The following is a 24,070-nucleotide window of genomic DNA, read 5'->3' on the forward strand; positions in this document are numbered from 1 at the left end:
CTGAATCATGGGTTCGCATTGGAGCACAGAGAGCGCTCTCTAGTGACATTCTGGCTCGTGGCCTAACTGATGCAACGATCCAGTCGCGAACGCGTGTTTTGAGATAATTGTTTCCTTGTTTTCGAGTGTGTAAACGGCGACGTACATGACGTATGAACGACAGCTGTCCCATGTGGGAAAGAAAAGGATACATAGATATGGAGATATGTCGGGAGTTGATGGAATTATTATAAATTTATTTTTCCTCTCCATTTTTCTTTTTTCCTTTTATAATAATAAATATGTATAGTTTCTGAATGATGCCGTCCCCTGGAATAATATAGAACGTGTTTTGATAGCATAAATCTGTTGATTCAATAGAAGAACGAGGATAAAATTGTGAATCGAGTGTAGATGTATGTAACTGAACTTGGACGAGGAAGTTACGAAGCGCTGGAGAGATGGCAGCACGTGTTTGCACAGCGTCTGCCAATGTACTAATGAAAGTGACGAACAAGTGACCGTTTTAAACGTATATACTACGAGATGAATCGATCAATAAGTACAAGTCGGATGAAATTTATAGTCAGAAATAAAATTAAAAAGTTAATATATGCAAGGTGAATTATTTATAATTATTTCGACCATTTTCATTTAGCTGAAGTTTCCAATCTTCGTAAACATGGTTAATGAAATATTGGATTGGCAAGAAAGTAACTTCGGTTTGCATCAGTAAATAATGTTACGCTTGTTTAGTTATTCTTTTGTCAATGTTAGAATCTTTTTCTTTTGAGATGTGGTAGTCGATACCTTTAGGTTGCTATTTCGTGAAATTCCGTGTAATTTCGTTTATAACTGTCAGTTCACGGTCAGTCTTAACATGGAGTGCAAAAATAAGCATTTTCGACACATTTTACTTTTTTATTTTCATAAAGGCAAGAATGCGGCTGAGGCTCGCAAAGAGATACGAGGAGTTTATGGTGTTGATTGTTTAACAGAACGCACGTGTCAGAATTAGTTTAAAAAATTTCGTTCTGAAAATTTTTCACTGAAAGATACCCACAACGTTCTGGTCGACCTTCTGAGATTTCCGCACTTGGTTAAGTTTTTTGCAGATGAGGACCAGAAATTCTATGAACATGGGATCATGATGTTACCAGAAAGATGGCAAAAGGTCATCGAATAGAATGGAAGATATTTGACCGAAGCACGGGATCATGATGTTACTAGAAAGATGGCAAAAGATCATCGAATAGAATGGAAGATATTTGACCGATTAAAGTTCATTTACTGTATAGAAAAAATTGAGTTTTATTTCACACTAAAAAACCGATAGTACTTTCTTGTCAACCCAATAAAAATGAAGTGTCTTTATTTTGATCATTCTTTTTCATCGCAATTTGCGATAAAATAATTCTTTATTGTTTAAAAATTAAACGATGGCTCCTATGTATTCTGTTTATAAGTAGGATTAATAATATCTATGAATAATAACGAAAGTGTATACAGCATCGAATATTTTTGTGGCCTGGAAACAAAGAGATCACCGGGAAAGGTGCTATAGTGCATTTCAAAAAATAATGAAAATTTTCATTGCTTGAAAATAAAGAGCACGATGACGTGAATAATTCGGTGGAAAATGGAAATAATTGTATAGAAATAATGTCTATTTTCAGCTATCGTGCGTGTATCTCGGTGTTTTGTTTCGAATGGAATACCAATAGACACATCAGAAATAATGATTTCATGTTGGAACATAAGCAAACAATGGAACGGACGTATTTTAATCACGATAATCCTTAGTCGATTACAACGATAAATACGGTTATCGAAATTCGAAACTTTAATTAACGTGTCTGGCACGTGATGAATGGTCAATCATTTATTTAATTATACGAAATGATGTTTCGCATTATGGTATAATCCGAGTCCAGGAAGAGCAGGAGGAAGTGTCGTGTGTGGAATGGTATGGAATAGGAATACAGTGGCTGTCGTACACAAACTGAAGCTGTTTGTCTTCGAGGAAGGAGAAAAAGGCCAAAAGGAAACGACCATTCTTCAGAAGTTCTTCCTGCTGTCTGGTTTTCCTGGATCTCCAACCTATCACCGCTTTTTTCCCACTTATCAATGTGCATGAAAGCAACTCGTTTAAAATTAATTGAATAAAGGGGCTGTAAATATTCTACAACCCGTGTCCCACATATCATAAATACTGCATAATGCATTTAAGTTTTAGAAAATTCGTGGTACATTTAGGAAAGATTTGGGACATTCATACAGGCGACAGTATAAAGCAGAAATAAGTAAAAATATTTGCCAATATGAAAAGTGTTTTCTATCGAATAAATGATACTTTTACTTATTTAGTTAGTTATTTATTAAATTTTGTTATTATTGAGGAATTAATAATCACTGATTTCGCAAGTGCTTGATAATTTTTGATACATATATTCGAGAATCGATATAATGTTATGGAGCTTATGTAAAATCCCAGACAGTTTATTTGTTAAGTGTTTCGACAATTTGTCACTGAAATTTCTGATAACGAGAAACTCGAGTTACTCGATATGTTGTAAACAAGAACAGTAAATGATCAGCTACCTGCGATGCAAGTACTCAAATCCTTCGCTATCGGAATATTGAAAAGTTGTCCACTCGAACTTGCAGCATCGAGCTTGTTGCATTCGCAATTTACATATTATTCGAGAGATTTTTCGATGCTTGGACGTCTCAGAAGCAGTGACAATGGACAATGGACGAGAAAGTAATCCGATTGCTCTTTCTGAAATTAGACAAAAATATGTACGTCCACTCGATAGGATTAACATAAAGTTAATCTCTTGCTCGGTGATAAACAAACTGCTAGATTATGCGAAAAACAGTGACATGCTCCTTTTATTACTTTTGTTCTAATTTTAAGTGTCTCACAAACAAAGTGACTTTTTAAATTAATTCTTAGAAATAAATCTCTACAATTGAGAATATTTAAAATACCATTTCTTTAATAATACAATAAAATTTTGATTATTTTAATATACGCAAAATTTTTAATATAAATTTTACAAGTATAATGATTTCTTTAATTAATCAATGAAAATATGCTTCTATAGTAGGGAATAGTTAAAATACATGTTTTTCAAATTACATGATAAAATGCTGATTGTTTTAATATAGCAGAATTTTTATATATTTCGTATGACTTTGTTTAAATATTATAAATGCAAGAATAATAATTTGTAAAATTAATCATTAAAAATAAGTTTCTATGCTAGAGAATATTTAAATTGATATAACAAAGATTATTTTAATATAGTGAATTACTTTTGTGATTGTCTTGAAATTTTGATTATTTCATTTTTATTATTTTATGTAATTTTTTCTGTGACTACGATCAAATTGCGTTGAAATTATTATATTTATTATTAAGATTATTTTTAATATTCTTACTGTTAGCTTTGTATCTCTATATTTGTTATTCCTCTTACTCCGTTCTCACAGTGAACAAAATTTTATTACACATCCTCTGATAAATAATTCATTATCAACGGAATTTACCTCTTAACTGGATTTTCGAAATCGGTTTATCGCGAAAACGAAAGAGTCTCCTTCAACATGAAATTTAACGTGAAATTCAAAGTAATTCCTGCATATTTCATTTTCAGTTCTAACAGAATCTCGTTCAAGCAAAGTAATTTATAAAGTGACTTATATTAATTATTTCGGCTTTATTCAATTTATAACATACATTAGTATTAAATATCTTTCCGAATATTATGCATAAATTTAATTACCAGTTAACGTAACTACATAAATTATTTCTAAAATACGAGATTAAATTCTTCATTTTTATACGAATCAGTTATGGATATTTGCGTAGCTAGTTTCCAAAATTCTCGAAAATCGAGTCCAAAATTTAGTAAAATTTCAAAATCCACGAAATCTTTAAAATTTAAAATGCTAATTTTATTTTGTAAAAGAAATATTTCAATTTAAGAACTAAAATCTCAAAAAAATTTTGTCACAGATCTGTATTGTAACTTAACTGACCAAATCAGACGAAAACTAAAAACATAGAAAAATATCTAATTCACATGAAAATTCTTCTTCGAATAATAATTTACTAATTTATTGATATAATTGGAATAATTGGAATTGAAATTTATAAATTTAATAATTTATTGATATAAATGATAAAATTGGAAAATCGAAAAAAAAAATAAATGTAATTGGAAATCCACTACAGGATGCTTATGAATACTGTGAAATATATTTTCATGCAGATAACATTTATTTGGGTAGGTGTATATCTGAATAGAAACGCAAAGCTCCGAATCTTTTTCCCGATTCGAGGGATTTAGAGGTATCGACGTTTCGAGAAACCCACCCCCAGTTTTAATATAAAGAATATTCAAAATGGCTTTGGCTGTAACTCTCGTAACAAATCTTTCACCAACACTACCAATGGAAACAGAACAAAGTATTCTACAAAACGCTTGCGAACCCTGGTAAACGTTTTTCCCATCCAAATAACATTGATCTCGGATATAACAGCGGGGCTTCTCCGCCATTTCCATTTGCTCAGCCATGTGTAAAACAGGTATCTGCCATTCCAGTGTCAGAATAACGACGTACCATGATTGCGAGTCCAATCGTAAATTAATATTATTATCCTTAACGCTGTCCGATATCTAACTACGATTGTTTACCTTATGTGTTTACGTGCCAACGTTTGATTCGAACGTTTCTTGTAACAAGAAACTTGGAATGCAGCATCTTGGAAATAAAGCATTAACTGACCTACGTCTACGTGCATTTTTCATTATTGCCCTGAACAGAGTACACTTCAGAATTTCAAGGATAATTTGCAAGATATTTTTGTCCATTCTAATTTATTCAAGCATATTTCGAAATTCCTAAGCTATTAACTCTTTGCACTCGACGACTTTTGGCTAGAGAAAAGTAGAAATTCAAAGATTCTCTACTAAAAAACTGACAATACTTTTTTGAGTAGTAAATACAGAATTGTATAATAATAGAATTGTGGAATTATTTGATTTCCATACCTCACACTCTGTTACATTGCATTAGATTTGATATATTAATTAATATCGATCTTCCAAATTTTATGAAATGGTGACTGAGGAACACCTCTCGAGTGCAAGGGGTTAAATAAAGTTTAATAAGAATATAAAATATATTTATATTACAAACCACGCTCTGCTGCCGTATAAGTTCATTAAAGACTAACACTTTGCAACCACCAACAATTTAGGAACCAATTACACAATGGAACCTTTAATTCAGTAACTCACAAAAATTGAGAAAATAATTTCCCCACGTGTTAATACTGCATCAAAAACATTCATCATACAATTCACGCTTCGCCCTTCATTTGCCAAACACAATACTTCCGAAAATAAAATAAAAAAATAGAAATTTATTTCAAATACGAATAATTAATCATCGACCAAGAACACCGTTACCAAAATTAAAAAGGAAAATTCGAAAACTGTAAATAACAACGGTACGACCTATTAACCCTTTGCACTCGACGACTTTTTCCTTACAGAAGAATAGTAATTCGAAGACTTTCGAATCATAGAGTCGACGATATTTTTAAAATGGCAAATGAGAAATCATATGCAAATTAAGGCATAGAATTATTTTTCTTCGACATTCCACGCATCCTTAGGTAATTTTAAATTTGATATATTAATTAACGTCGATCATTAGAAACTGATTAAATAGTGACTGAGAGTCACCTCTCGAGTGCAAAGGGCTAACAGTCCTCATAAATTTTTATATACACATGGTGTCCTGTAAAAGGTGATATAAAGAAGGAGAAACTGATTCTACGTACAAAAATCAGTTGAAAGTGTGAAATAAAATTTGTCCATATGAAGCATAGTTTTTGAGAAAAATGCATTTAAATATTCGCTGGGAGTCTCTGTGATACTTATGTTTGAATTTGTATTTATATTAGATAATCATAATGAAATACGATAAATGATATTATTTTAAAAATTATAAAAAGACTATTCCGATGATTTTACTTTTAATTAAAAAAGTGTAAATTTTAATTATTTTAGATTTCGTTCGATTATAACTTTCTTGTGTATCTTTCATAGTGGCCGAGCGGAAATAGCAGACTTCAGTGACATCTGTTATGTCAGGACACAGTTAGGTGCACACGCCCCACGCAAATATCTCAAATCAATTTTCTTGAAAACGAAGCTATATATCAGAAAATTTTATTTTTCATTTTCGGTCTACTTTTTCATATACTATCTAGTTAACATAAAAAACAGAACACTGTCTGTAAAAGATATGAAGCAAAAAATTATTGTAATTGCGATAAATTTAGGAATGGTGAAAAGTGTATAAATATTGAAAAATTTAACGATATAATGTAATGATATTGTGGTATTATAATATTTGATTATTCAATTATTTTCTTCTTCCAGATTTTTTTTTAATTAATGCTTTATAGTGTGTTGAAACTATTGTCATTAATTTCAATATGATTAATCATAGTGTTAGGTTACCTTCAGATCGTTGAATATATCTCTGATGTAATTTTATAACGTCATTGCAATGTTAATAATTCGATATTATAATATTCGACATTTACAATATTAACATTAAAATAACGTAATATTATAGTACTTAATTAACTGCAGTATTAATATTGCAATATTCTAATATCATTAATATGGAACAATGTTCGAGCAATATAATAACATTTCGGGCATATGTTGCGATATGAAAGTTATTGTATAATTTCTATTCAAATTTGAGTAATTTTGTACTACAGACTACTAAATATAGCAAAACATTAACTATTTTATTAAAATTGATGAAGAAAAGAATAGTATAGTCATTTAAAAGGGAAAAATTAAATTTTAAAATTTTTTAAAATCTTTCTCTTTGGAATAATGTGACCTTGATATATTATAGACTTTTCCATAGCATAAAACTTTTGTAAATACAGCTTTTTCATAGCTTTAAAGAGAATGAATATAATTAATGATGCACATTTTATGACTTAGAAGCTTTCGTATAATACCTATTCAAAGTCGAATTATTATATACTCTATATTATTAAATTGTAGTACGTAACATTAAATTATAGAATATTTTACTAGAAATCAGAAAAAGCAGGAATTCGAAATATTAAAAAATCCTCCACCCCAAAAAGACAGTGATGCTTATATACATATATGAGATAAGCTTCTCTATACTTTACAAATTTTGTAAATATAATTTTCCTCGCATTTCGAATAGTAATCAAAGCTATGATAGTTTCTAGCTCACCCTGTATAATATATAATCTTACATTTGTTGAAACTCGATAATTTTCACAACGCTGCTTGACAACATGTCTCAAGAATTTCCGATACTCGACAGCATAATGGGGCAAGGGTGCGTTGTACTCGAAGAAGATATGATGTAATTCAGGTGAATTGTTTAGGTTCTGAATTCACTATGATATACTTTGACGGTTATAACATGATGCTAATTGTTACACCGAATGCCTTAATTGTATAATCATTTTAATAATAATTACTAAAATAATTGTAATCATAATAACACGTGCCTTGAAACTGTTCAAATATAACATTAGTACAATATTTTCAATAGCATAGAAGTATCAGACAACGTATTGATATTAAAAATAATTTGTTAAATTTAATAACATTAATAAGAATTTGTTAAATTTTATTACCGGCGATTATAATTATTAATAACTCTGTATTCACATTTAATATTTCAAAAATGTTATTACATTTCTACGGATACATTTTGAAAATCTGTATTTTACTGTAATTGTAACATTAGCTTACTAATTTGAGTCCATTGCACATATTTTATTTGTTAAAGCTTAAAATGCAATGATTTAAATAAGTTTGTGAAAAACTATAGATGTAATTTACGTTCTCTGGTTAGGGTTAGGTTAGGTTTAGGTTTAGGTTTGAGGTTAGGTACACTTAGGTATGTTGAAGTATACTCATACACGAAAGAGTTCGACCATTTGCAATTACTACGTGTCATAAGCGAAAATACAGGGTGTCCCAAAAGAATGTATACACACTTTGCGTGGTTATTTTAAATGGGTTGTACCTAGAAAAGAAAAAATAAATTAAAGGAACTAAATAAAAGAATAATTAATTAAAACGACATCGTACATATTGCAAGTAAGTCTTAAGATTGTATCAGTAGGATTAGAAAATAATTCAGTGATGTATTTACAGTATATTTATTGTAGATACGGATCGTGGTGGCGCTAGTGAATTACGCGGAAAATTGTCTTAAGGTTGTCATAGGGATAAAAGTTGGATTAGTTTTCCATGTTAAATCTTTTCTCAAATACTTTTACGACTCGTTGTAATAAATATATATTGAATTATTTTTCAATTTTACTGACAAAATCCTAAAAATCTTCTCTTGCTATAAAATGATATTGTTACAGATAATTCGTTTAATATCTATATATAATTAATCAAATGCATAAGATGTAAACGTTTAGGTGTTAAATATCAGGTGTTAAAGAAAAGTTGAAGATCCAAACATACGATTACAAGTCGACTACAATTTACAGTAAGGTTAGGTTAGACCGAGTAACCTAACCTAACCTAAACCAATGAAGGCGAAAACGATGTAGAAAATAGATAAAGAAATATTGGACTGATTTATTAGCAAATATCAGTTCATTTATATTACCAGAAATTTAAGTCCAACTGAAGCTTCTATTCCATTCAAAACCCACATATAAATGACTCCAAGTTATAGCATATTTGAGTTTGACGTATGAGACGTTAAGATACAGTGATGTGAGTAATACACTTTAGAAATTTATCGAATATCCACTCTAGAAAACCCTCAATATCCACTGAAATTACACGATATTGGCTGTCATATCGGTATAAGCATCGATTTTATTAAAATAAGTGACGTTTCATCGATTCATCAATCCCGAGGAAACCTCGATAAAAAAGCCCCGAGAACGTAGCATCTAAAAGACAAATTTCCAAAGGAATAATGTCGCGTTTCAGACTGGCAGGCTAACGACTTCGCGCGATTTTATGCTTTTTAGAGTGAAATCGGTGACAGGGGAAAATTCAGGCCGCGATAAAATTCCAAATTTCCATTCATCCCGACCGGACAAAATCGCGCCGCATTTTCTCGAGCATTGGTATTGGTACCATTGTATCGAGTCAATGGGCTATCCATCTGGTGCAGTTATCAATTTGCTAAATTGCAAATCGATACGTCGGATTCCGTGCTTGGTAATATACCTGACCACCGGCGCGATGGCCGTCGGATACGTAATGATCCTTAAGGTATATTCGGTATTGACCTGGCGTCGCGACGTCCGGACAGTAACCGAGATTACGACTTCTGCCACGTTACATCTTTAGGGCCCTTGGAAAATATATTTTTCAGCGGATATGGCGGCGAGGATGGCGGCCACTAGCGCGTGCAACGTGTTCGTAAAATTGCATTTCGCGCTTTATAGAATGTAAATTACGCGCGGTCTTGCGTCGAATGGCGAGATTCACTGTCACGTAAAGTTAGGATACAGGGGAAGAAGAATGTGGGGTATGGGAAACACGGAGAAAACCGCAATGCTAACAAATATATTTCGATTGGGGAACGAACGTGCAGGTGCAGAAGTGTTTCTGTATGGGCAAGGATAAAGTTTCTTCTACGTTGTTTTGTTTTAGGATGAAATATATGTAACGGTTTTGAATAAGAGCATTTATTTTCTGCAAAGATTAAGGTCGGATTAAACGAATGGCTATTCGATGCTGAAGAGAAGGCGTTGTTATGGTGTTTTGTTGGTTATATTTTATACTGTTTGCTGAATGTCGTTGGATCGTATATTTTATCGCGATACGTTTGATTCGTTAAGTGAAATATTATTATTCGAAATTATATGGTGCTCCAAATTATTTTGAATTGAATATTGAAAGTTAATTGATTATGTGAATTATTAATATTCTGGTCATAAGAATTTATTTTCATAGTGAGATTGCTTAAGTTAAGATTGTTGATATATTGCTATTCTGTTAAATGGAATTAATTAAAATCAGTTTAATTTAAAGTTTGCTTGGACCTAAGATAGTAACTGAAATTATAATAATTCTATTCCATACATTTTCTAAAATTATCTGCTTAAGATATTACAACAAAAATAAGTTCATATTTGTACGATAAATGTAAAGTACAATGTCTACTTTTTAGAATATGAAAATTAATTAATTAATTAACTTACTGATGCTCCAAATTATTTTGAATTAAATATTGCAAGGTAATTGGTTATGTGAATTATTAATATTCTGGTCATAAGAATTTATTTTCTTAGTGAGATTGCTTAAGTTAAGATTGTTGATATATTGCTATTATGTTAAATGAAATTAATTAAAATCAAGTCAATTTAAAGTTCGTTTGGATCTAAAATAATAACTGAAATTATGATAATTCTATTTCATATATTTTCTAAAATTATCTGTTTAAGATGTTACAACAAAAATAAGTTCATATTTGTACGATAAATGTAAAATACAAATTGAATGTCTACTTTTTAGAATATGAAAATGAATTGTTAACATGTGACTCGATAGGATATTGAATAATATTTAAAAAGTTATTTAATTACTAATATTCTCTAATCTCTCAAATTATATAATTAAATATTGTATATTATAATTGCAAAATTTCAGATGATATGTATATCCTGATAAAAAGCAAAATAATAAGAAACACAATTATTGCATTGCACGTCTCCCTTAATAGAAAATAATTTTTGTTTAAAACATTTTCTCCTACAACAAACAGTTGTAAGTAATCCTGTATTAAATATTAATAATAATATATATCATTTCTGGTAACAATATTATATGATACATCTCTGATAATTATTAAATTTAAAAAATAAATCTAACTATACTTTCTTTCATTCTTTTGCTGTATTGCTTCTATGAAATAACATCTCTCGTAGTCATATTATCAACTAAAAATTAATTTATACTTGTTCCAAATATCCCAAATGAAGACATACTGTTTAAAAATTTCATGTTTCTAAATTACATGTTTTACGAATCCCTCTTTTCAGCAATGTAATATTCACGTACGTTTGAAAATGACCATTCCCAGAAGATCGGATGAACACAGTTACAATTAAAACCCAAAACTCTTTAAAGTAAAAGAGTCGTCCAACTTAATCCATTTCAATGATCCTATGTGCTTAAACATTTTCAACTCTATATCTAAAATTATTTAGCAGTAATGTCATATCTTAATTTTATTAAAGTATTTTATTCGCACTTCTGAATCTTCCCTTGATACTTTTCCTGATTTTAAGTTCGATTCTAATTTAATCGAATTTAATTTCTACCATTGACCTTTTCGTCGTAGTAAGTAGAGAATTAATTGATACATATTTTCACAAGATAATTTCAGCTTTGAAAAATTCGTGAGATCATCATTAATCAAGCGTAAAATATAATTAAAAATATGACATTCTTCGTTGTGCACTAGATACGCATCTAATTACGTTTATTAATTAAGGCAGAGGAGTTGTGTGATATTATGTAATATGTTCCCTTGGAGACTATCTCGGCTGCAGGTACCTATTATCGATTACCAATAAATAATTAACCACTTCATAGGAATGATAAATTTGTTGAAAATATTAGTTGGAATAATGGATGAATAACCCGATAGTTAACGTAGAACTACGGCAAATATTAATTCGCGTAATGAAAAATAAATTAAAAAATATTTGAGAGATTCGAATATAGTCGAATAAAGGAACGAAGCATCCTTTTCGCTGTATTTCATTTTTGTCAATTTCGCTTTTTATTGTTATTCCGAAAGTAAAAAAGCTATCATAACGGCAGCTGTCTGAAAAGAAAGCTTATGAAAATTAATTTCCTTGTTATTACATAGCGGAAGTGAAATATTTTTAATAATATAATATTTTACTTAATAATACGAAATATTATCAAAGAAAATTTTATTAGGGAAATATTATTAGTAGTATAATATTTTACTTACACGTATCTTTATTCACAATTTGATATTTTACAGATATTTATAATACTGTTTCATATTAATAAATTGTCACATATTTTATACTAATAAAATGGAATAACATTTACATCATAATTATACGTAATCATTTGTTAATATATTTAAATTAATTGTACATGTTATATTATTCAGATTCCTTAAAACTAGCTAAAGCTAACAGACAAAGAAAAAGGTAATTTATTTCGAATTTTAATTATCGAGGTAGGATACTTCGTAAATGTTTGACCTCGTTAAAGATTTTGAAATAACAGTACATTTAAAAAAATCTTCACGTAAAATAATAACCTGGTTAACACAATATATATCCATCTCTTTACTATTGTAGTTAAGACAATATATGGAATACTTTTTAATTCAATAGGGCAGAAGCAGCGGTGAATAATAATAAAAATATAACTATGTAATCACGATGCGTATCTCGCTATACCCCATTAAAAGATCACTCCTTATAATAGATGGAGCACGTACGAGGGCAAATCTATGATTTACCAGCTCATCGTAGAAATAAAATACCGTTGAAATTGTCTTTAATTAAGGATATGATTTACCATTTATTTCTCGTTTATATTCTAAAACAACCACGGCAAATAGAACCTTGACCGCCATTAATGATGTAAAATTGTAAATACGGGGATGATAAATCAATTTGAATTAAACGTGGGTCGTAAATAAAGCACGTGTAATTATGAGGCGAACGCGACACAGGTTGTAATCGATAATATTCAGCCCCTGGCTGTTCGAATTTATTGAGATCTCTAACGTAACAATGGTACTTAATTAACGATCGATCTTACGATTAAGCTCGATAAGTCGGGGCATTTCTTACCTCGTAAAAGTCAATTGAGCGAGATGATAAATTTCAGATCCGCGATATTTATTGCGAGCGAAGGTCCTTTTTCTATCTTTTTCATACGTGCTCATTGAATGAAGTCAATGGAGCGAACAGCTATCGATTTGCCGCATTGAGAAAGAATATAACAATAGTTTACTGTAGACGAATACGAACGTCAATCGGGCGTAGTTTAAATAGCGCGCCACGCGGTGTACTATCGATGTAGCATCGATAGATCCTAACGCAAGTAGAGTAAATTCGTACAGCTTCGCATTTAGAACAATCGGCAATAATCAGAGCTAATATCTTTGCTCTCTCAGATATCGATGAAATATCCAGCTGTCAGTGAGACCAGTGTGCCAAATTACAAATCGATATTCGGAATTTCGTCCGCGCGATTCTAACCTCCTACGTAACATCTTGAAGGATTGACACGGTTCCTGATTCACGAGGAAAATTCATCACCGTGAAACGATTCATCAATCAAAATTATTTAGAATTCGTGGTAATTAATTTTCTACAGCCCTGATACTTTAGCCTAAATAGTTACTCACGTGGAACGCTACGAAAGGTTATGAATAGCGAACGTAAAAGTTCGTGTGCCTTACGATGAGGTTAGGTGACATGAATATGATCGAAATAAAGACACATAAATCGGAATATAATAAATTGTATGGAAATTTTTTGTATTTATTATTGCAGAAAAATTAGTTTTCTGAAACTTAGTTTATTTTCACACAAATATTTACTGGTTTCGAAGTATTTGGTTTCGAAGTATTATGAAGTATTATGAATGGACGCGAATGTCATAAATATAAAAATGCACATGACAGAATATAGTAAATTTTCATTAGACATGACAATGTAATTTTCAATGAATATTACTTTCATTTCCAAAATTAATTTAATTATCCCTCGAATATCCACCGATCTGTCGATTTTCGAATTGTTTAGCACGAAATATGGATTATTACGAAATCGATAATCTACAGCTTAAATTGCGACTAATTAATTTCTCTTTCCACATAACTCATCATATAACGTGTGTACACATTGTTAACCGAATTACCATAAACTTTTTAACGTCTGATTATAAAATGCACGCGATTGCCTGTCGGATTGCTGATTGCAATTACATAAAATCGCGAATCGATCGAAGTACATCGTCGAACCAGGTTTCGTCGTGCCTGTGTCCCTTATTTCATGGAACAATTTCAGGATAACCTTCCATGGCAGCGGCGTTCAAGATTGAAATTACAGCCATTCGTATCCATCAAATGTCAAGGAAACGTAACATTTCCCGTTACACGTGGTGCAAGGTCGATTTATCTTTTCGATAGGGCTAGGAAAGTCTACTATGTTTTCGAAAGCGGAATGCTTGGCTCAAACTTTGATACGAAAGTTGAATACCATGCTAGAATTCTTCCCTGATTTACACGTGTATTCTTTGATCTCCGATTTTAAATTTCTTGACTCTGGAAATAGGATATTTTGATACGGTTATGGGTTACAGGGGATATAAATATACATGCAAATAAAATAATTTGGTTGAAATATTCATGGAATAATAAATATAAATGTGAATGAAAGCAATTTCATTTTTGCTTTTGGTTATTACTGTCTTCTTTCTAATCTTTCATGATTTTTGAAATTTTTAGACAATTAATGTCGTATTGAACATAATATTAAGCATTTTTATGATTTTTGTAGCTGTTTCATATACTGTTTAATGTAATCTTTGATCATTTATAACAATTAAAATTCTTTTAGAAATTTTTAAATTAAATTTCTGCAATTTTTCTATCATTTCTAAAATTGTACAGTTTCTTTATTTACAATTTCTATGCTTTCTAATCTTCCATGATTTTTGAAATTTTTAGACAATTAATGTCGTATTGAACATAATATTAAGCATTTTTATAATTTTTGTAGTTGTTTCACATACTTTTTTCTGTAATTTTTGATCATTTATAACACTTAGAATTCTTTTAGAAATTTTTAAATTAAATTTCTGCAATTTTTCTATCATTTCTAAAATTGTACAGTTCCTTTATTTACAGTTTCTATACTTCATTTAATACTTTGGAATTCTTTTTATTAAATTTCTACAACTTTTCTGTAATTTTTATAATTTTTATACCTTTTCCCAGTTTTAATTTCAATTATTTTTTACATTTTACAATTCTCAGAATGTAACTAACCTTTTTACATTCATTTTAATTAACACATCTGCGTTCTCTGTAGATCTTGCCAAATTGTTGCAAACAATTTTCGAATTCTCGAGAACTTTGGGGAACTTTAATTAAATCTTATCCCTGGATTTTGGGAAATTACATTTATTCAGTACTCATTTCAAATATGTCCGGGATTTGTTTTAATTCGTTTAAATACTAGGACGAATTTCACATTGAAGAAACTTTCTTCCTTAACTCTTAAAATAACCATAGCTTGCAATCGCCATTTTTCGGAGGTCGATAATGCGAACAATGTATATACATTTATTCGGGATATAGCCCGTCTTTCATTTACATATTTTCGTATCAACTCTCTTTTCCACTTTTTACATCGTTTCATGCATTATTCGATGTTTCTAAATTATATATTAATTTAGTTTTGGGACGAACGCAGTGTTTTGTATTTATAATATAATTTTATTGTGATATAAATATATTGCTTCATTTTTATATACTCTGGTGCATAATAAGTTCCGAGAATAATTAACTTTATTCAAATATAATATGTATGCACCATGTTTTTATTTTAGCCGAAAGTAGCGTAACATTGATATTTTGATATCGACATTTTAATAATATGAGTTTGAAATAAAGGATATTAAAATTTCGTTAAATTTGACGAGTAATTAATGTTGCGCAACGATATTTCATATAATAAAATTTGATTTTTGCAACGAAATTTAAATTAATAGGATTATTTTTATAATGATTATATTACATGAAATTAATTTATGACAAATTTTTAAATTTTTTCTTCTCTTTTGATAATCATTGACTTTGATATCTCTTCTTTTTTCTTTTCTTTGATAAAATAAAATTCGATGAAGACTTATTAATAAAGTTTTAATAAATAAACTATATTAGAATTAATATAATATTTTAATAAATATCCTAGATTTTATTTATGTTCATAATGCGCATAATACAACTGCATCAAAAAGGAATGCAACTTCATTGCGAAAAACATAAATATAGTATTAATGTAAATGATTCTATACAATGCTCTGCTCCTTTAGATTTCTTCCATTTTCACTTAAAACAATTATAGCATAGTTCGTCGGTCTGTAAAATAGCCTAATCTTATGTTTATACAGTCCTTACAGAGAAATACACTTAGCTTTCAAATCACTTTATTTGCCTTCCTTTTAGTGTTGCAGTGTGTATAGTCCTGAATCAAAACACAATAAACTGTAGGTAAAACACTATTTACAGATACTATAGATAAAACGTCAATTCCAAAAACTTATTTATTAACAAAATCACATAAATTATGCACTCGAATGAACATAACTTTAATTAATTTATCCGACAATCAAATTTCTCCATTTTCTTTGCATCATTTCGAAATATACCGAATAAAATATACTATACATACCAAATATACCATAAATTTACGAATGAAAACAAAAACCACGAATATGCTACAAATCTACGACAAACAATCTATAGACTTTCTACAAATAAAATTTACAAATTGCAAATAAAAACACGCTTTAAGTACAGCGTGAAAATGCAAACAGGAGTACACGAATCAAGCACTGCAGTTTCCACCAGGCCCATTTCAAACGCAAATCTGCGATCCAACTCGTAATCTCGTTAATTTAAAAAGTACAGATTCCCTAGTCTAAGACACTAGATGTAACAAGCAGACAGATCTGATTACCCGGTCGTATCGACTCGGAAGATCTTACGAGTCTCCAAACAGAAGAAACGAAACGAGCGCAGAGATAATAAACGTAGGACTGAGGGTGCCTCTAAGAAGCGGACTTTTCCATACATCTCATCGTCGTGGTTCGATCGCATAGAGATCGCAGATTACCAAGAGGCATCGTCGTATCGAGTCACTTTCCCGTCATGGAAAAAAACGGTATTCATCTTAAAGTCACTGTACTTACGTTACGATATCGTCTTACCGTAGGCATCCGCAACCCGTCCGACAAGAGGAACGGAGAGCACCATTGAAAAGTTAGCGCCGTTAAGCGTCACCGAGACTCTCGATTCGAGTTGTTCCACGGCTTGAAATACCATACCGGACTTTCTTTCTTCCAAGACAACGGCCAGGGGTGGTGACTCAATTACAGGGATCAAACACAGCGCACCCCCGTCGCGGTAAATCACAATCAATTCTGTCTAACGTAGTATAATGATCCTCGAGGAAGCGTTATGGGCCTGGGCTACTCCAAGTTAAGCCATTTTTCGCTAAACCGGTTTACAGTGTCAAACTTGGAGCAGAGAACGGAGAAGGATCGATACTGGCTGCTTCGCTAAAAGTCGCCGTCCTGATCCTGGGGATGACTGGGGAGAAAGCAAGCAAGCAAGCAGGCAGCCGAGGTGTGGGCTGAGTTTCAGGGAAGCGATACCTGTTAAATAACGTTCCTCGAGGAAGCGCAGCCGAAGACGCTGGGCAAATTCGATCAAGTGTACTCACGTAAATCCTCGTTTCCGTTTCAAGCGATTTCGGGCTCAACTCCGAGCGTGGATCGACGATTCCGTCGGGATAATCTGCGTAAACTGGGTTCCGAAATTCGGCAACGTTTCGACAAATCCGATTCGTTGTAATGTACGGCGTATCGTCATAAATTCGGCCGATTAACGCGAACGGGTGCTATCCGTTGGTCATGGCGCGAAAATTTTCGTGTTTAGGAATGAATTGATATACAATCGACTCTTTGAAGGAGTGTCTTCCTTAGAGAAGTGCATATTTCTGCATATAGGAAAATGCTTGGTTGTGCATACTATATGCTGTGAAAGGAATAATTTAGGTATATAGTACATCTTGGCAAATACACTATGAATAATATACTGTTGATAGCATGTGTTGTACGCATCATATATTAATATAGTATATATAATATATGTTATACAAATATATATATGACTATACTACAAATAGTACATACCGTATAGTAGTATATTAAAATATTGTACATGGTATATTTATATACCATTATACAACATGCACTATATGTAGTTTAATAAGTATACTCAACTAATGTATAATATATATAGCGTAGTATATTCTACCTAGTATATTTCTATACCACTGTGAAATATATTGTACATTATATACAGTATATTTATATTTCATTGTACAACATGGATTATCTACAGTAAAATAAATATAGACGTAATATATATATAGTATAATATATTCTACCTAGTATATTTGTATATCACTTTGAAGCATACATTCCATAAATATATAGTATATTTGTATTCCATTGTACAACATGGATTATCTACAGTAAAATGAATATACACGTAATATATATAGTATAATATATTCTACCTAGTACATTTGTATATCACTGCGAAGCATACATTTCATACATATATAGTATATTCGTATTCCATAGTACAATATGGATTACATATGGTATAATAAATATACTTATTAGACTATGTTTATATTATATTGTGCTATATTAAATATACTATCAATTAATTGAATAAACTATTTTACCGTAGGTAATACATGTTATACAATGTTATATACATTTCATACATATATAGTATATTTGTATTCCATAGTACAGTATGGATTACTTATAGTATAATAAATATACTTATTACACTATATTTATATTATATTATGCTATCTTAAATATACTATAAATTAATTGAATAAACTATTGTATCGTAGGTAATACATGTTATACAATGTTATATACATTTCATACATATATAGTATATTTATATTCCATAGTACAATATGGATTACCTATAGTATGATAAATATATACTTATTACACTATATTTATATTGTATTGTGCTATATTAAATATACTACAAATTAATTGAATAAGTAATTAATAATTATAATAATAATAATTGAATAAATTAATTGATAATACATGTCACACAATGTTATACAAATATAATCTATATTTCACGTTGGTATTCAAATGTACTACTTAAAGTATATTATATATTGTACAGTGGCACATAAGTATACTGTACGTAGATTACATTATACAGTAATATATAAACTACTTTATGAAAGAAATAGTATACGCGAAAATGGTGCATCTAGGTTTAAAGCATAATATACCCTTTCCACCCCTAGTATAAACTGCAGAGCTACGATAAATTTCCCAACTCCGCATTTCCTTCTTTTTCCGTGATATGCAAGATCTTTATTTATTTTCGTATGTCACACATTTTCCATAAATTTACAAAATTCGTTTATACGTACATTGTTTGGCTTAAAAGTTTTCGAACGGAATCTTATCAATACACTTTATCATCAAAGGTCGTTGAATATTGCCACGAGTGTAATTTCCATAAATAATACGTTAAACGAATAATGGAGGACTAGCCTTGACGCTGATCATGAAATACAGGCAATCGATGTTAAGTTCCCACAGATACAAAGCAAGTTAACGCAAAATCTGATATACAGTTACATTCATCAATGTCACTTCTATATGGCGATAAAATGCAGATAGCATTTTTAATTACGAAATTAGCTATGTCTACCTCTTATCATATATAATTCTGCATTCATTTTTCTGCTATATCAACCACATCGACATGTCAACCTAGATTATAATACTCGCACAATATCTAACAACTTTATAGAAATTTATCTTATACTCTTATTATAGTAAGACATATCTATTCTCGTTATATTATATTTCGCCTTTTACTTTTATTTTAAGCATTGGCTATTTTTCAGATAAGTATACGACAAAAGGATACCATGTCCTATAATATTTAGCGTTTCTTTAGATTTACGAAATTTATGCAAATTTTACACACGTACTCACATAAAATAATTATATTATGGTTAACCCTTTGCACTCGAGAGGTGACCCTCAGTCACCATTTCATAAAATTTGGAAGATCGATATTAAGTAATATATCAAATTTAATGTAATGTAACAGTGTGCAAAGTATCGAAATCAAATAATTCTACAATTCTATTATTATATAATTCTTTATTTACTGCTCAAAAAGGTATCGTCAGTTTTTTAGTAGAGAATCTTTGATTTTCTACTCTTCTCTAGCCAAAAAATCATCGAGTGCAAAGGATTAATAATATAGAAGACGATTAACCGTACTTAGTACTTTTACTTCACATTTGACCCACTCAGGTGAAAAATGTGCAAGACAAAATAATAATACAAGTACAAAACAAACAAATTTTCATTTTAATAGAATGGCTGCGTGTCTTACATATTTTTTTATTTTGAATTAGAATTTCAGCAATTTTAGCTTGTCATGTTAGGTTTAACATAATACTAAACTTAATAAGTAAGAAGTAAAAATAATAACATTGGATTTGTGAGATAAATGAATATAAAAAATACAGATCTTTTACATTTACGAAGATCGCAAATTTTTCAAAAAATTTTCTCAAGAATATTAAATCAAGAGTATTAATTAAATTTGATTTATAATCACACTATTCTCTTTTATCATGGTATACTGTTTTGAACGATTAATAAAAATTGGTCTGTACATCATTTTGTCACATATTGCATGAATTAATCGATGTTTCCTTCATTTTAATACTTCATTTATGTGATTTTCTTCATGAACTGTTATATTTATATTTTGCAATTGATAACGATGAATTGTAACTGTTGAAATTAAGCATTCCTCTGTTTATAATAATTATTATTATATTCCACATCGAGATTTTAAAAGTAGAAAATATGTTTGGCTCATGAAATTTCGTTTAAAAATAAACGAGTCTTCATACATGTTACATGAAGTAATCAAATGCTTGATCAAGTATTCGTCTAATTAACTTAATAACGTAGGATCTCATTCATCCACTGAACAGAATCGCTGAATAATTTATAAATTGTTAGTATACGCATGGTTAATAATATTACCATAAATGAAAGTTTTCCCTTTATCATAATTAGAGTAAAGATCTGTTGAGACACGTATCCACATATAACCTTAATAATTAATAAATCAAACCATCAAGAGCTAATTAAGTCAAATATATATACTAAATTCGTTATGTAACTCACGTTTTCTGTCTCTGAGCAATGAATCTGATTATTAATTCGGGAAATAGCGACTATTTCTTATTAATTAGAATATTTTATTTTAATAGGTCAGTAATCGGTTAATTTTTCATAGAAACTCTTTCTTTCTATCTTTTACTATTTCAAATTATTATAGCATTTTAGGAATCAATCTTTAGCACCGGGTTTCATTATTTAAACTAAATTTACAGTTATTAAATATATATATGTATATGTATTATATTTATTTATTATATGATGCTAGAATGATAATCATAAAAGTGTAAATTGTGGTTTATGAATTTTTATTATTCCAGTTGTTGGGGAATAAATTTCAATAATTTGAAATTTTTGAAGTTTGCTGGGGTAATAAGTAATCAATTGTTAATATTAATTTCAGTAATATAGTCAATATTTGATATTATTTTTGACAATTTTTGTCATGTGTTTAGCTTTGTTCGACACTGTATTTGTATTTCAAAATCATTTTTAAGTAATAACTTGTTTCTTATGTTTTGTTAGTAACTGTATCTTCAGTTCAAAAATTTGTACTGAAAGTATTAAAGATATTACTCATTAATTGAAAAATTCTGTCAATTTTGATTTATAAATATGTAATACATAGTATTTTATTATACTTATATTTATATTATACTTTATATTATACTTATATTACTATCTTATGCTATATATATAATAATAATTGCAATATATTTATAAAAATGCTAATAATGAATTCTAATTCATGAATAGTATATTATATACAATTTCTGAATGCAAGCCATTGAAGAAAATAATTCGTTTAATTAAATGTTGTGTGTTTTCCAAATACAATTTCAAATTTGTTATATTATTATTCCAGTAATTAATTTGAAAGCCTCGCAATCTCACGAATTCACTTAATTGCTTATAAACGTTTCCGTTTCTCACGTCAGCTAGCGCAAAAGCTTTGGAAGCTTGATAAAATCAATTAAGTACTCCTCCAAGCCCCCAGTATTTTACGTTACGTTTCAATGAAGCTGACTTGAAACAAACTTTCCCAGTAGCATTTCCTGCTTCATAACGTCGCCCTTAGAACACTGGTGAACCTGTTACTTCCATCTGAGTGGTTTGTTAGATTGATTTGAAATTGGTTTACCGAATGCAGGAATATCAACGGAGTTTAAAATGAGAAAAAGACGAATAATATTATAAATAATTGTTAGTTGCTAAAGTCCCGTCCTCGTTAGAAATTCTCATAATCATTATAAAATTAATTTCACTATATTTTCTATATTTTCGAATTACCATTTTCTGAAATTTATCAATATTTATTAATTTGAAATATGCGTAAAATCGCGTTAATTACAAATTACATATTAATTTTGAAATACAGATTAATTTTGTTTATTTCTATTTTATAATATGTACATACAAGGTTTAGTTTTCTAATTGATATACTAAAAATGATTGTAAGGAGTATAATAATCATTCTAAAATTAATTTCGCTATATTTTCTGTATTTTTGAATTACCATTCATTGAAATTTATCAATATTTATTAATTTGAAATATGCGTAAAATCGCATTAATTATAAATTACAGAGTACAGAGTACAGATTAATTTTGTTTATTAGTATTTCATAATATGTACATACGAGGTTTAGTTTTCTAATTGATACACTAGAAATGATTGTAAGGAGTATACGGTATATTAAAATCAAACTATAGATAAGAAATAATTCATTAAATATTCGTTTCATTAGCTTTTCAGTAAATTAATAATTTTTTTCTTTAAATAAATATATTTCTTGTATGACCATTAATGTTATACCGAAGTACTACAAGAGTACTAATAGTTATATTTAATATACTGGAAGAGTAAAACGAAGGCTCTAATTTATTGAGCACATGAAATTTGTATTAAAGTTATAAAAGCCGCGATGACGTTCACGGTTTAAATAGCATAAAATTATGTAACGCGTTAAACATGTTGACATCGTGTTAAATATCTCGCTCAGTAGTATAACCACTGCAACGTACCGAATGTAATTTACTGCAACAAAATTGGAACGAGAGAAACTTATTTTATAAATATCACTCTGCCTCTTCAGTAACATTATTAAATGTGTTACTGATGTTTCGATGAATTTACAAGTGCAAAGCTCCATCATGCATTGTCTATAGAATACCTCAAGCGTATAAAAATTATATTATTCATAAAATGCTGAAAGTGAAATAATTAAAATTAAATAATGGTATTAAAATTGAAAAAATTTAATACTTTAATGAATCAAATGTAAGAAATTAAAAATTTCCATATTCAATTATGATTACAAAAATAAAAAACTTTCGAAATAATCAAAAAATGAAACTAATTTCACTAAATTGTGATTGAACTAAATAAAATGTAGTAAAATTGTATAATATAATAAAAAGCAGTACACTGCAATGTAAATATATTAAAATTAAGGAACTGTTTTGATATTTTATTATTATAATACGATATATAGAATTTTACGAAATGTAAAATATAACATAATTTGATCACACACAGGTTAGAATAATTTTTCATTCAAATGTAAAAGTTTTTTAGACGAATATATAATCATTAATTTTTTCCTAATTTTGATATTCACAGAATATTGAACATAACGTTGAAATTTTTTATACTTTGGGGAATTTCATACCGAAATTCAGCACTCCCATTACTATTGATTTTTGCAATTCAACGCACAGCTGGAACGCAATCAGGATTCACTATGTAGATTTATAATTATTCAAGTTTGCCGATGTAAAATAAAAAGTGATGCATGTGGTAATTCAGAATTCTGTGAAAATTTCTTCGACTATATTTATTTGCAATTTATCAAATGTTTGCTTAATCACTTTAATAGACTACATAAATGTATTACATAAATAAAATATTATATATTAAATACTGTATAAATATATTACATAATATAT

At 29.4% G+C, this 24,070-nt stretch overlaps 1 protein-coding gene across 2 annotated transcripts in view; it reads left to right on the top strand.

Moving 5' to 3' along the window:
- LOC108550370 (uncharacterized) overlaps positions 1 to 24,070 on the top strand; it is a 136,714-nt gene that overhangs the window by 16,937 nt on the left and 95,707 nt on the right. The gene's annotated exons all lie outside the window — the stretch shown is intronic.

The sequence above is a fragment of the Eufriesea mexicana genome, unplaced genomic scaffold (genome assembly GCF_001483705.2).
Source record: "Eufriesea mexicana isolate 0111107269 unplaced genomic scaffold, ASM148370v2 scaffold2665, whole genome shotgun sequence".
NCBI classification, from domain to species: domain Eukaryota; kingdom Metazoa; phylum Arthropoda; class Insecta; order Hymenoptera; family Apidae; genus Eufriesea; species Eufriesea mexicana.